A 12,912-nucleotide genomic window follows, 5' to 3' on the forward strand; every position below is an offset into this window, starting at 1 on the left:
TAAATAATAGAGGTGATAATGGGCATCCTTGTTTCATGCCTGATTTTACTGGAAAGACTTCTAATTTATCCCCATTGCATATGTTGCTTGTTGATTGTTTTAGATATATACTGTTTATAATACTGCTTATTATTTTTAGGAAATGTCCTTCTATTCCTATACTTTCTAGTGTTTTCAATAGGAATGGGTGTTGTATTTTGTCAAAGCCTTTTTCAGCATCTATTGATATAAGCATGTGATTTTTGTTTCTTAGCTTGTTGATATAGTCAATTATGTGGATGGTTTTCCTAATGTTGAAACTTCCTTGCATTCCTGGTATAAATCCCACCTGATCATGGTGGATAATCCTCTTGCTCACTTGCTGGAGTCTTTTTGCTAGTATTCTATTTAAGATTTTTGAATCTATGTTCATTAGGGAGATCAGTCTGTTTACTTTCTTTGTTTTTGATCTACCTGGCTTTGGAATCAGTACCATATTTGTGTCATAAAAGGAATTTGGTAGGACTCTTTCTTTGCTTATTATATCAAATAATTTGAATAGTATTGAGATTAGTTGTTCTTTTAATGTTTGATAGAATTCATTTGTGAATCTGTCAGGCCCTGGCGATTTTTTCTTAGGGAGTTCTTTGATGGCTTGTTCAATTTCTTTTTCTGATATGGGATATTTTTCTATTTTTTCTGCTGTTAATCTAGGCAATTTATATTTTTGTAAATATTCATTCATATCACCTAGATTGCTCTATTTATTGCCATATAATTGGTCAAAATAGTTTTTAATGAATGCCTTAATTTCCTCTTCATTATAGGTAAGGTCTCCCTTTTCATCTTTGATATTATTAATTTGGCTTTCTTCTTTCCTTTTTTATTAGATTAACCAGTATTTTGTCTATTTTATCTGTTTTTTTCAAAATAACAGCTTCTAGCCTTACTTATTAATTCAGTAGTTCTTTTACTTTTGATTTTATTAATTTCTCCCTTGATTTTTAGTATTTCTAATTTAGTTTTTCTCTGAGGATTTTGAATTTGTTCACTTTCTAGATTTTTAAGTTGCATGCCCAATTCATTAATCTCTGCCCTCCCTAATTTGTTAATATATGCACTCAGTGATATAAATTTTCCCCTTAGAACTGCTTTGTCTCCATCTCATAGTTTTCAGTAAGTTGTCTCATCATTGTCATTGTCTTCAATGAAATTATTTATTGTTTCTATGATTTTTTCTTTTACTAAATTATTTTGAAGAATCATATTATTTAATTTCCAATTAGTTTTTGGTTTGCCTCTCCATGTATTCATAATAATAACTATTTTATTGCATTATGATCAGATAAGGTTGCTTTTATTATTTCTGCTTTTTTGCATTTGTTTGCCATGTTTTTATGCCTTCGTACATGGTCTATCTTTATGAATGTTCCATATGCTTCTGAAAAAAGGTGTATTCCTTTTTGTCCCTATTTATTTTTCTCCATATATCTATTAACTCTAATTTTTCTAGGATTTCATTCACCTCTCATCTCTTTCTTATTTGTTTTTTGGTTTGATTTTTCTAGGTCTGATAGAGGAAGGTTGAGGTCCCCCACTAGTATGGTTTTGCTATCTATTTCATCATTGAGTTCCACTAGCTTCTTCTTTAGAAATCTGGATACTAAATCGTTTGATCCATACATGTTTAGTACTAATATTTCTTCATTGTTTATACTGCCTTTTTTTAGGATTTAATTACCTTCCCTATCTCTTTTAACCATATCTATTTTTACTTTGGCTCTGTCAGAGATCCTGATGGCAACCCCTGCCTTCTTTTTCTCATTTGAAACCCAATAGATTTTTTCTCCATCCTTTCAGTTTTACTCTATGAATGTCTACCTGTCTCATGTGTTTTTCTTGTAGACAACATATGGTAGGATTTTGGTTTCTAATCCACTCTGTTATTTGCTTCTGTTTTATGGATGAGTTCATCCCATTGACTTTCAGAGTTATAATTATCAACTGTGTATTCCCAGACATTTTGATTCACTCTCCTTGTCCTGTCCTTTCTTCTTTCACTGTTTCCTTCTATACCAGAGTTTTGTTTTTAATCAGTTCCCTTAATCCCCTCCCTTGTTGTACTTCCCTTTCTCCCCCCTCCCTTCTTATTCCCCATTATTGTTCTTTAAAGCTAAGCCACACTCCCCCCTAAGCCCTCTCTGTCCCTAATTATTGCTTCCCTCCCCACCAGTCTGTTTGTTACTGTTCTACTTTTATATAGGGCAAGAATGAATTATCTCTCTCAATGGATCTGATTTTTCTTCCCTCTTTAAGTCAATTTCAATGCACTTACAAATTAAGTATTTCATATATACATACATATATCTTGACAGTTTGTTCCTGTTACCAATATCTTCTTTTCTTATAGGGATATAAGTCAATTGAGCTTATTGGGTCCATTAAAGAAAAGGTTTTTTGTTGTGCCCCCCCCCACTTGTTGTGAGGAAGATTAGAACAGTTGGCCAGCTAGATTCATAAAGGAAGTAAGATGGGCTTGAGCATTCTGAGGAGGAGCTCAGCCATTGGGTGAGAGCTGAGAATTCTCAACCAGTGAGAGCTGACCAGAGCTTCTCAGCCCCCACCCCAGGCCATTCATAAATCTTTGTGGGTAGGGAAAATACTATCAAGCTTGCTGTTGCCCCAGAGAAAGGGATTTTCTTCATTTCTTTTTTGTTCTTTTTGGTTTTGTTCTCTGGTTGCTGTGTTTAATTGTACCTGTATTTAATTAATTGTGTTAGTAATTGTTATTAGTCAGAATAGTGGCTAATAATACAATAGATTTTGTGGTTAGCTGGTCTGTTTAGGGGATGATGGGCACAATGGTGGTTGAAGACTGGATAGACTCTGGGCTATTCCTTACCTGTGGTTTAAAGTTATACCCAGGTATTTTAGAAGGATAATAGACTTCGAATTTGCACAACCTATTTTAACAATTAACATATTGGCTCTATTATGTCACATGCCGGTTCTAATTCTGACTGGTTATTTTGTATACAAATTGAGGTGGATATTATTTCGTATTGGGTATTGTATTAAAATCATTATGACTTGGTGTTTCAGGGATTCTGAAACCAAAAAAATGTTGAGGTTGTTACAAATTAAGTTGGATAATTTAGAATTATGTATGCAAAACGGTTCTTTCTCTGGTCAATCCCTTGGTACTTCCCATAATGGCAAAATGACTGATTTTGTGAACATGGGCATTTCTGGCAAAGGTGTAACAACAAAGGCTGAGCTAGAACAGCAGGCTCAGAGTAAGGCTGAAACCCCCATTAAACTTTTTCCTCTTCGAGATTTCCCGGTCATTCATGACAATGGTATATTCCACGTGAAACAACACACTAGATTCAGGTCTGAGGATGTAGAAAGTCTAAAACATAAGATCCCAAATTTCCATGATGACTCTGGGAAATTTGTGAAGATCTTTAAGGCTTTTGTGAAACAACATGATCCAGACTTTGAGGATTGTTGGTACATGTTGGGGAGATCTTATCACACCATGACAGAGCAAAGTTTGTAGAGGAGACACGGAACATGGAGAGAATGACACCATAGCCTGTAGCTTGGGAGGAACTGGACCTGAATTCAGTTCCTACCTACCGTATGTTGAAACAAGCTCGAAAGTCTCTTATTCAAATTTTAGAGAAGTATGCAAAGCGTCCTAATTCTTGGAGTAAATTCGAAAAGATCAGGCAAGATCAGGCAGGCAGCTCTAGAGACCCCTGCAACTTTTTTGGACAGAATCATTGAGGCAGAAGAAATGTATTTAAACATGAATATTCTAGAAAATACAACCATAGACCATGTTAAAAGGATTTTTGTGAGAAATTCGGATCCCCAGGTAAAGAAATTTTTCATGGACAATTACCCTGATTGGGAATTGTTGCGCTTAGACGAATTGAAGCAAAAAGAAACATATGTGTTTGCCCAAGAAAAGGACAGGGGTAGTGATGACAAGGATACAATCATTGAAAATCTTAGAAAGCAGTTACAGGAGGCAAATTCTTGAGCTAATGAGAAGGAAATAAATGAAATCAAGGTGGTAGCAGAGTTATGGGCAGCAGAAAAAAGGAATAATAACAATACATATAAGACCAGTGGAAATTCAAACACTAGGAACCAGAGGCAGCAATCTTGTTATGTTTGTCGATGTATTGGGCATTTTGCAAGGGACTATAGATACAGAAAGAGATCATATGGGCAGAGATACAATAATAACAATGGAAATAATAGGTATAATAATAATAATTTTGGTTACAGGGGAAATAACTGGAATAATGGTTTTAATTATGGAAATGGACAACAAAATGTGTTTCAATGTCAGAATGCATGCTGTCAAGGTGCACAAGCTCCTAATTTGACAATGATGCAGGAATGTATTCACATGGGATCTCGCCCCAAGTTTAGTCATGTTGTGCAGGGGAATGTTAATAAATGGTAACATGGAGGGACAGCTTCATTATGAAAGTGTGCCCGAAGTTCAGAAGTAATTGATCAAGGTAATGGTACTAAAGTGAATGTTGATAAAATTGTATGTGTTAAAGATAATGATAATGTAATTGTGAATAATGGAAATGGTGCACTTGGTGTTAATATTGATTTGATTGGTGATAATAAGAATTTAATTGATAATGGTAATAAGTTGATCAGTGTTAATCTAAATGGAATCAATGATAGTTTAATCAATGTGAATGATAATTTGTTGAGAATTAATGATAATTTGAATGGTGTTAATGTTAAATTGTCTGAATTAACTACTAGTAATGGTGTAAATAGTACTTTAACCAATGTTAATGGTGATTTACCTACTGGTAGTGGTAATTTAACTAGTGTTGGTAATAATTTGATTAAGATTGATGATGGTTTATATGGTATTGATAATAATTTGATTAATGTTGTAAATAATAGTGAGAAAAAGAGAAATAATGTTGTAAATGGTGTTAGAAATTCTAATAAGTGTGGAATTAAGAAGAATAATAGAAATCATGATTTGATTAAGGATAATTTGATTGTGAATAAGAACAATGATACCAGAATAGAGGTGAAAAGGACAAATGGTTTAAAATCCTGGGAAAATTCTGTAATTCTTGAAGATGTTAACTTGGATGGACAGGAAATGGCTGATCTTTGATCTGATGTTACTGTTTTAGCTCCAGTGTTGGAAACTTTCCAACCTCCCAATAGTACTGAACCATATGTGTCTGTAACTATTGGAGACCCAATTTACAACTTTCTTGTTGATACCGGTGCCAGTAAATCAGTTTTTCAAAGCTTTCCTGCAGATTGTAGAGCTGTTGGAACAATGGATGTGGTTGGTGCGATGGGTGTTACTCAGAAATTAGCTAAATTGCAACCAAAAATGGTGACCCTAAGACCACTTTTTGTGGAACATGCATTTTTGTGTGTTCCGGAGTGTCCTATGAATTTGTAGGGAAGAGATCTATTGTGTCCAATGTACTGAATCTGGTGATATTTCATTGCATCTTCCAGAGGAATCTTTGAACGCCTTTCCATTGCTTTTCATAGATTCTAGCAGTAAGGAGGATGACTTAGGTACTATCTATTCAATACCTGAGGATATACCTAAGGATTTGTGGTCAAAATCATCTATAGATGTTGGGTTGCTAAAATTAGCTATTCCAGTCAGGGTGAAGGACAAAGGAAGGACCAGTTCCTTGTGTGCCTCAGTATCCCTTGACTAAGGAGGTGATAGATGGTATTCGTCTGATTATTGAGTCCCTAATCCAACAAGTGATAATAATACCATGCTTTTCTAAGTACAATACACAAATTTTACCTATAAAGAAGCCAAAACTGGATGAACATGGCCGACTTGTTTACTGATTTATTCAAGATCTAAGAGCGGTAAATGATTATGTCATCAAGACACATCTAGTTGTCCCAAGGCCAGCTGCTATAATTTCTTCCATTCCAAGTCAGGCTAGATATTTCACAATGGTAGATTTATGTTCTGCGTTTTTCTCGATACCATTACAGGAGGATTCTCAAAAGATCTTTGCTTTTACTTGGGAAAAGACATAGTGGACCTGGACGCGTCTCCCACAAGGGTATACCGAGTCACCATCTCAGTTCTCACAAATTCTACATTGAGATCTGCAAACTATTAAATTTAAAGACAGTAAATTAGTGCATTTTGTGGATGATATTCTTTTGGCATCCCCAAATGCAAAGGTGTGTCTTAGAGACAGCAAGATTCTTTTGATTGAATTGTATAAACTAGGACATAAAATCTCAAAAGCAAAATTATAGTTTGTTTTACCCAGGGTGCAATATCTCGGATTTGTGTTATCAGAGGGTTCCAGAAGTATTACACAAAAGAGAATAGCTGACATACAAAAATTGAGTGCACCTAAAACTAAAAAACAACTTAGAGCTATTCTTGGAACTACTGGTTTCTGTAGACAATGGATTCCTAGATATAGTGGAATAACTAAATGTTTAACAGATCTGACCAGGAATATAGAACCAGAATCTCTGAAACTAAAGCCTGAACATCGATTAGCCTTAGATAAGCTGAAAGAAGCCATTCTATCTGCACCTGCATTAGGAATCCTGGACTTTGAGAAACCTTTTCAGCTGTTTGTCAACAAAACAAAGGGTATAGCTTCTGGTGTGTTGACACAGACTCTTGGACAAAGTTATCGTCCAATTGGGTATTACAGCTGTCAATTAGATCCAATAGCTGCGGGGACAGTACCCTGTCTAAGGGGGGTAGCTGCAGCAGCTGTGTTAGTCCAGAAGTCAGCTGATCTAGTTTTGGGATGTCCTTTGACTGTCTATTGTTCACATCAGATAGAAGCACTAATGAGCAAGTTTCGTACTCAAGCATATTCTGACCAACAAATTGCTAAGTATGAAATTATTCTCTTAGGTAGTGATAACATCAAGTTGAAGAGATGTAGCATACTTAATCCAGTTACTCTTCTTCCTGATTTGCCAATAAACGGTGAGCCATTGCATGAATGTGTTGAAGTAGTAGATCTTGTGGATATACCTAGGATGGATTTAAAAGATACTCCACTCGAAAATCCAGACTGGGTGTTATTCACAGATGGATCATCATATTGATGTAATGGAATCAGATGTACTGGTGCTGCAGTTGTCACAGAATTTGAGACACTGTGGTATGGCTCATTACCTAGTAATCTTAGTGCTCAAGGTGCTGAATTGGTGGCATTGAAGCAAGCATGTCTTCTAGCTGAAGGTAAATGTGTGAATATTTACACAGATTCTCAATATGCATTTTCTGTTTGCCATGCAACAGGAAAGATCTGGAAACAACAAGGTTTTATTACTGCATTGGGAAAACCAATAGCTCATGCAGGAATAATAACTGAGTTGTTGGAAGCAATCCAGAAGCCAAAACAGCTGGCAGTAATTCATTGTAGGAGTCATACTCATGGTAGAGATTCAGTCTCTAAAGTTATTCATAGAGCTGATATCACTGTGAAGTATGCAGCCCAGAATGCTCTAATTTATGTAATGAATTTAACATCTATTGATTCTGATGATCTAGAGAAGGCTTATGTAAACTCAGATATTGAGAAATGGAAGGATAAATTTGGAGCTAGGAAAGAACATGGGATATGGATTACTGATACAGGAAGATCATTCTTACCAAAAGATTTGTATACCTATTTGTGTCAAGCCATCCACACAAAAGGTCATTTTGGTACACGAGCTATTGTGGATTCCATCAGAGACAATGGGTTGCTCCTGGAATAAGTACTGTTGCAAATAAGATCTATAATAGCTGTACAGTCTGCCAAAAGTTCAATCAAAGTGCATTCATAAAGAAAGATGTAGGTGGTAGGCCTTTAGCATATTGTCCATTTGAGAGTTTACAGATTGATTATATCTGTATGCCTAAAGCTGGAAGATACAAGTATTGTCTTGTGATAGTCGATAGACTGACTAAATGGCCTGAAGCTTTTCCATCAAATACAAATATAGCTAGTTTTGTGGTGAAAGTGTTACTTAAGGAAATTGTGCCTAGATTTGGTGTACCTTTAACCATAGATTCAGATAAGGAATCTCATTTCACTCAGGATATCCTTAGAAGAGTCTATGAGAATCTAGGAATAACACCTAAATATCATGTTCCATACCATCCGCAAAATTCAGGTCAGGTGGAGCGTATGAATAGGGAACTCAAGACTATGGTTGGGAAACTCTGTGCTGAAACTCATCTTAAATGGCCAGAGATTCTTCCCATAGCTTTGTTTTACCTACGTAAGAGGCCAAGAGCGGATCTACATATATCATCATATGAGATGCTCTTTGGACATGCTCCATTACAGGCAAAAACTTGTAAGGCTGTTTGTGCATCACTCTTAGGAGGTGATTGCCAAATTGCTTCATATTTAAGTGCTTTACAGCAGAGGCTAAGAGAATTACAAGATATGGGAGTATTAATTCAATCTGGTCCATTGGATTATTCTCTTCATAATTTTCAACCAGGTGATATGGTCTATGTGAAAAGTTTTGCCAAAACATCAGTTAACAGAACAAAATTGGGTAGATCCTTATACAGTTGTATTAGTTTCACCATCTTCTGTGAAAGTTTTAGGTAGAGATTCGTGGTATCATTGTTCTCACATTAAATTAGCACATGGAATGGATAATGAAACTGTAGAGATTGTTAATGATGGAGAAGAAGAAGAAGAAGAGATTGTGTAATTTGAGATCTTCAGTCAATTAGAGCCTGCAGTCAGAAAGTTCAGTAAAGTAGAGGACCTTTCCAGTGGAAGAGGATGTTTGGATGGAAGAGGACATGGATGAAGAGGATTCAGGATTCAGGATTTGTGGACTTTGTATTAAGACTGATGAACTTATGAATTGAACTGATAAAATTTCATTTTCAAGGATTTCCTTAAAGAAGATGATTAATCATGGACAATTTGGATTAAATGGTTTGGAAGTATTTTGGGTAATGTATATAGTATCACTACATACTCATATGCATCCAACATTGCACATAAAACTATCAAGACCTTCAATGGGGAAAAGGAGAAGAAAAGGAAAACCAGAGGAAAGAAAAGAGGAGAGGATTTCCTAGAGGAATGGAACAACATAAGGAAAAAGGAGATCTACAGGAGATCTGGAGTTTTGGTAGGTATCATTCATCCATCAGTAACATGTTGCAACATAATATAGCAAAGAAACAACATAACAAATCAGATTCATAACACAAACATGTTAGGATACATTGTGTTCCTTATGGAATGAAACAATGTATAGATACTAACAAAATTAGAATTAGCTATAGGATAAGTAAATACTAACAAAGGATAGTTAGTTACTAACAAAGATTGGCTAGTTTTTTAGACAGATGTAGCTAGACTAATACACTAATAACTTAGGGTTAGTTTAGAATAGTTTAGTGAAATAGATATGGTATTAGATTAGGTTAGAGGATAAGATAAGGTACTAATGTACATTACAGTGCAGATACAACAAACATAACAAAATTGCATTACATGAAGAACATATAACATATTACAGATCACATATCACAAATAATGTAAATAGTTGTGTAAATAGTATGTGTATATTTTAAATTGTATTATAGTGTAAGTATTGTGTATATATGTAAAGGGTGTACACATGTATATTTGATATATATTATGTGTACATACATGTATATATGTATATCATACATGTATATATTGTGTGTATGTATCATGTGTATATATGTGTATAAATGTAAATTCTGTGAATACCTTGATATAATAGAATTGCAAACATTTAAATGTAATTTGCATAAGGGAGTTTAATGTTTTGTTTTAATTTTGATGTAAAGACTTATGCAATGTTGTGTTAAAATGTTTTTCCAAAATGGTTTGCATTTAGTAGTTGCTAGGATATTTCTGTACTAGCATAAGAGTTATGTTTGATTTTTTTTACTTTTATGTTAATATTTCATATTTGCTGTTGATTTTGTTGGAAATTTTGCATTGTTACTTGTCCTTTTATACTTTGAACTATGTAACTATTCAATGTACTTATCTTTTTACCTTTCCTTGTTTAAATCCCTAGTGTAGGGTAGAGTAGGATAGTGTCAGACAGAATAGAGTTAGTGTAGGTTGTTTGTTATTTTGGGTTAGAATTTTAGTTTAGTTTGTAGTGCACAAATACCAAAATTTTGGTAATTTTGGCTTTGTGCAAAGGGAGGAACTGTTGTGAGGAAGATTAGATTAGGATTGATTAGGTATTGATTAGGAAGTACATAGCAGGAAGGAGCTGGAGCTGGGAATTCCAGGTTGGAATGAAGGAGGAGGAAGAAGGGACTTGGCCCTGAGTGAGGACTCCATTAGTGGTGGGCAAAAACTGTTGCCAGCCTGGGAGACCTCAGAGCAAAGGACAACCTGATTCCTGTTTTCCCCTGGGATCCTGAGTGTGGCATCTAGCAAAAGGTCTAATCTACAGAGCCAATGGAAGAGGAGAAGTTTGAGAGCTGGTGAACAGTGCTTCAAGCAAAACCTTCTCTACTTGGTACCTGAGACAACTTTAGCTCCTGGCATCCAGAGATCATCTGAATTGCGGTGAGAATCCCAAAGCCACAAAGCCCTAGCTGTACTCAAGCCTGGCAGGTTCCAGGTTTGAGGCAGAAACCCAGAGACTCCATTTATAGCTCCTTGGACCCTGTTAGTTTAGATAACTTAGATTAGTTTAGTAATAAGTCCTTCCCTGTCCCTGTGCGTTTTGTTATTAGGTGTTAAGGTTTTAGAGTAGACATTCCTATCCCTCCTTTTGTTGTTCCTAATTAAACCCAGTTTCAACCTTGTCAGTTGAATTTAAGGCCTCTGGCCAGAGTGACAGTTGGCTGTTATTTTTTCAGTTGGGAGTGGCTTAGCTGTACAAGTCTTCAAAGTTCAGTTTTAGTCTCTCTTAAATCCCAGAGTGTGTTCCCACAAAGCCCTTAGTTAATTTATAATATCCCTGGTGACCCCATTACCTTACTTATATTTCCCACACGTCTCTTAATTATCTTATGGAGAATCTCTTGAGTTCTGTGTTTGAGCAGCAAACTCTCTGCTTAAGTCTGTTTTTATGAATGCTTGGAAGTTTCTGATTTTTGTTGAATGACCATACTTTCTCCTACAAGAATATAGTCAGTTTTGCTGTATAGTTAATCCTTGGTTGTAGACCTGGATCTCTTGCTTTCCGGAATATTGTACTCCATGCCTTCCTGTCCTTCAATGTAGATGCAGCCAGATTCTGTGTTATCCTAACTGTGGTTTCCTGGTATCTGAATGACTTCTTCTTAACAGCTTGTAATATTTTTTCTTTGGTCTGATAGTTTTTGAATTTGGATATAATATTTCTGGAAGTTGTTAGTTGTGGATCAAATGTAGGAGGTGATCTGTGGATTCTTTCTATTTCCACTTTCCCCCCTTACTCAAAAATGACAGGACAGTTTTCTTATATAATTTCCTGTAGGATGATGTCCAAACTTTTCCTTTTGTCATGATGTTCTGGCAGACCCATAATCCTTAAGTTGTTTGAGATCTGTTTTCCATATCTGTGGTTGTGTCAATGAGGTGTTTCATATTTTCCTCAAATTTTTCATTTTTTTTAAATTTTGTTTTATATATTCTTGCTGCCTTGTGAAGTCTTTTGCTTCTAGTTGTTGAATTCTAATTTTTAAAGACTGAATTTCATCCCTGGCTTTTTGCTCAGCCTTTTTTTTTGTTTTTCATTTTTTGACTTCTTTACTTCATTTTTCATCTGGTCAATTTGTGCTTTTAAGACATTATTTTCTTGTTTTAGATCATGTATTTCCTTTTCCCAATTGCCTTGAGTTAATTGAATTTTGAGTTCTTCTAAAGCCTGTGTCCTTTTCACTGAATTTTCTATGTTTTTTTCTTAGTGTTCCTTTATCTTTTTCTGATCCATTTGCTCTTGTTCAATTACTGGAAGAAAGCTATCAATTGTGGGTTTTTTTTTCTTTTTCTGCTGTTTACTCATGTTTTTCCTTCTTTCTCCCCTGTAATTGGTTTTAATCTTGATCCTCTGATCATATTTTTGGGTTTGAGTTATTCAGCCCTAGGAGAGATTCTTCTCTGTTTTGTTGATTAATTAGATTAGTGGGACCTGAGGCCAGACTTTCCCCAGCTGGTGGCAAAAGCTAAAGAAGTGAATTCAGCTACTTTCCTTGTAGTCTGTGGGGGAGGGTTGTTGGAGCTCCCCTTCCCTCTGAAGATTTCCTATCTGTTGTGCTGATAGGATTAAGCTAAGTGGGGTTGATCTTCACAGCTCCATGTGCTTCTTAATGTTTCGTGGACATTAGCATCCATTGCCCAATTATAATTTGTAAGAAATAATTTTGATCAGTGAGATTCAGTACCTCCTTTTCCTTTTGACCAATTCTGTTTTTGTAAGGTGTTATTTTTGTCAGTATATTTTATGGTTCTTTTACTACTCTGTTCATTCATTTTCTTTTCATAAATTTCTTGTAAAGATATCATTTTTTTCTAATTGTTTTGCCTTTTAACTCTCTTAACTGCTTTTTAAAAGTTTTTTTTCAGCTCTTCCTAGAATTCTTGCTATACTTGAGTCCAATTCACATTTTTTCTTGGAGTCTTTGCATATAGTTGTTTAGATACTGTTGTCTTTTTATTCAAGAAGAGGTGTGGTCACTCTTCTCTTTGGCTGGATCCTAGAGTTTAGCCAGGAAGGGGAAGGATGTCTGCTCCTAGGTAGCTGTACATTGCTAGCAGCATTATTTACTTTAGAAGTGTTACCAAGTACCCTGTTCACTTGAGTTGAAAAGCCCCTCTGGTCTGGCAGTGAAATGAGGGCTATTGCTGCCTTGTGATTCATTGAAAGTGCTCTTCCTCACCCTGGGTCTGTGTTCAGCGACTTGCT

The sequence above is a fragment of the Gracilinanus agilis genome, chromosome 6 (genome assembly GCF_016433145.1).
Source record: "Gracilinanus agilis isolate LMUSP501 chromosome 6, AgileGrace, whole genome shotgun sequence".
In the NCBI taxonomy this organism is placed as follows: domain Eukaryota; kingdom Metazoa; phylum Chordata; class Mammalia; order Didelphimorphia; family Didelphidae; genus Gracilinanus; species Gracilinanus agilis.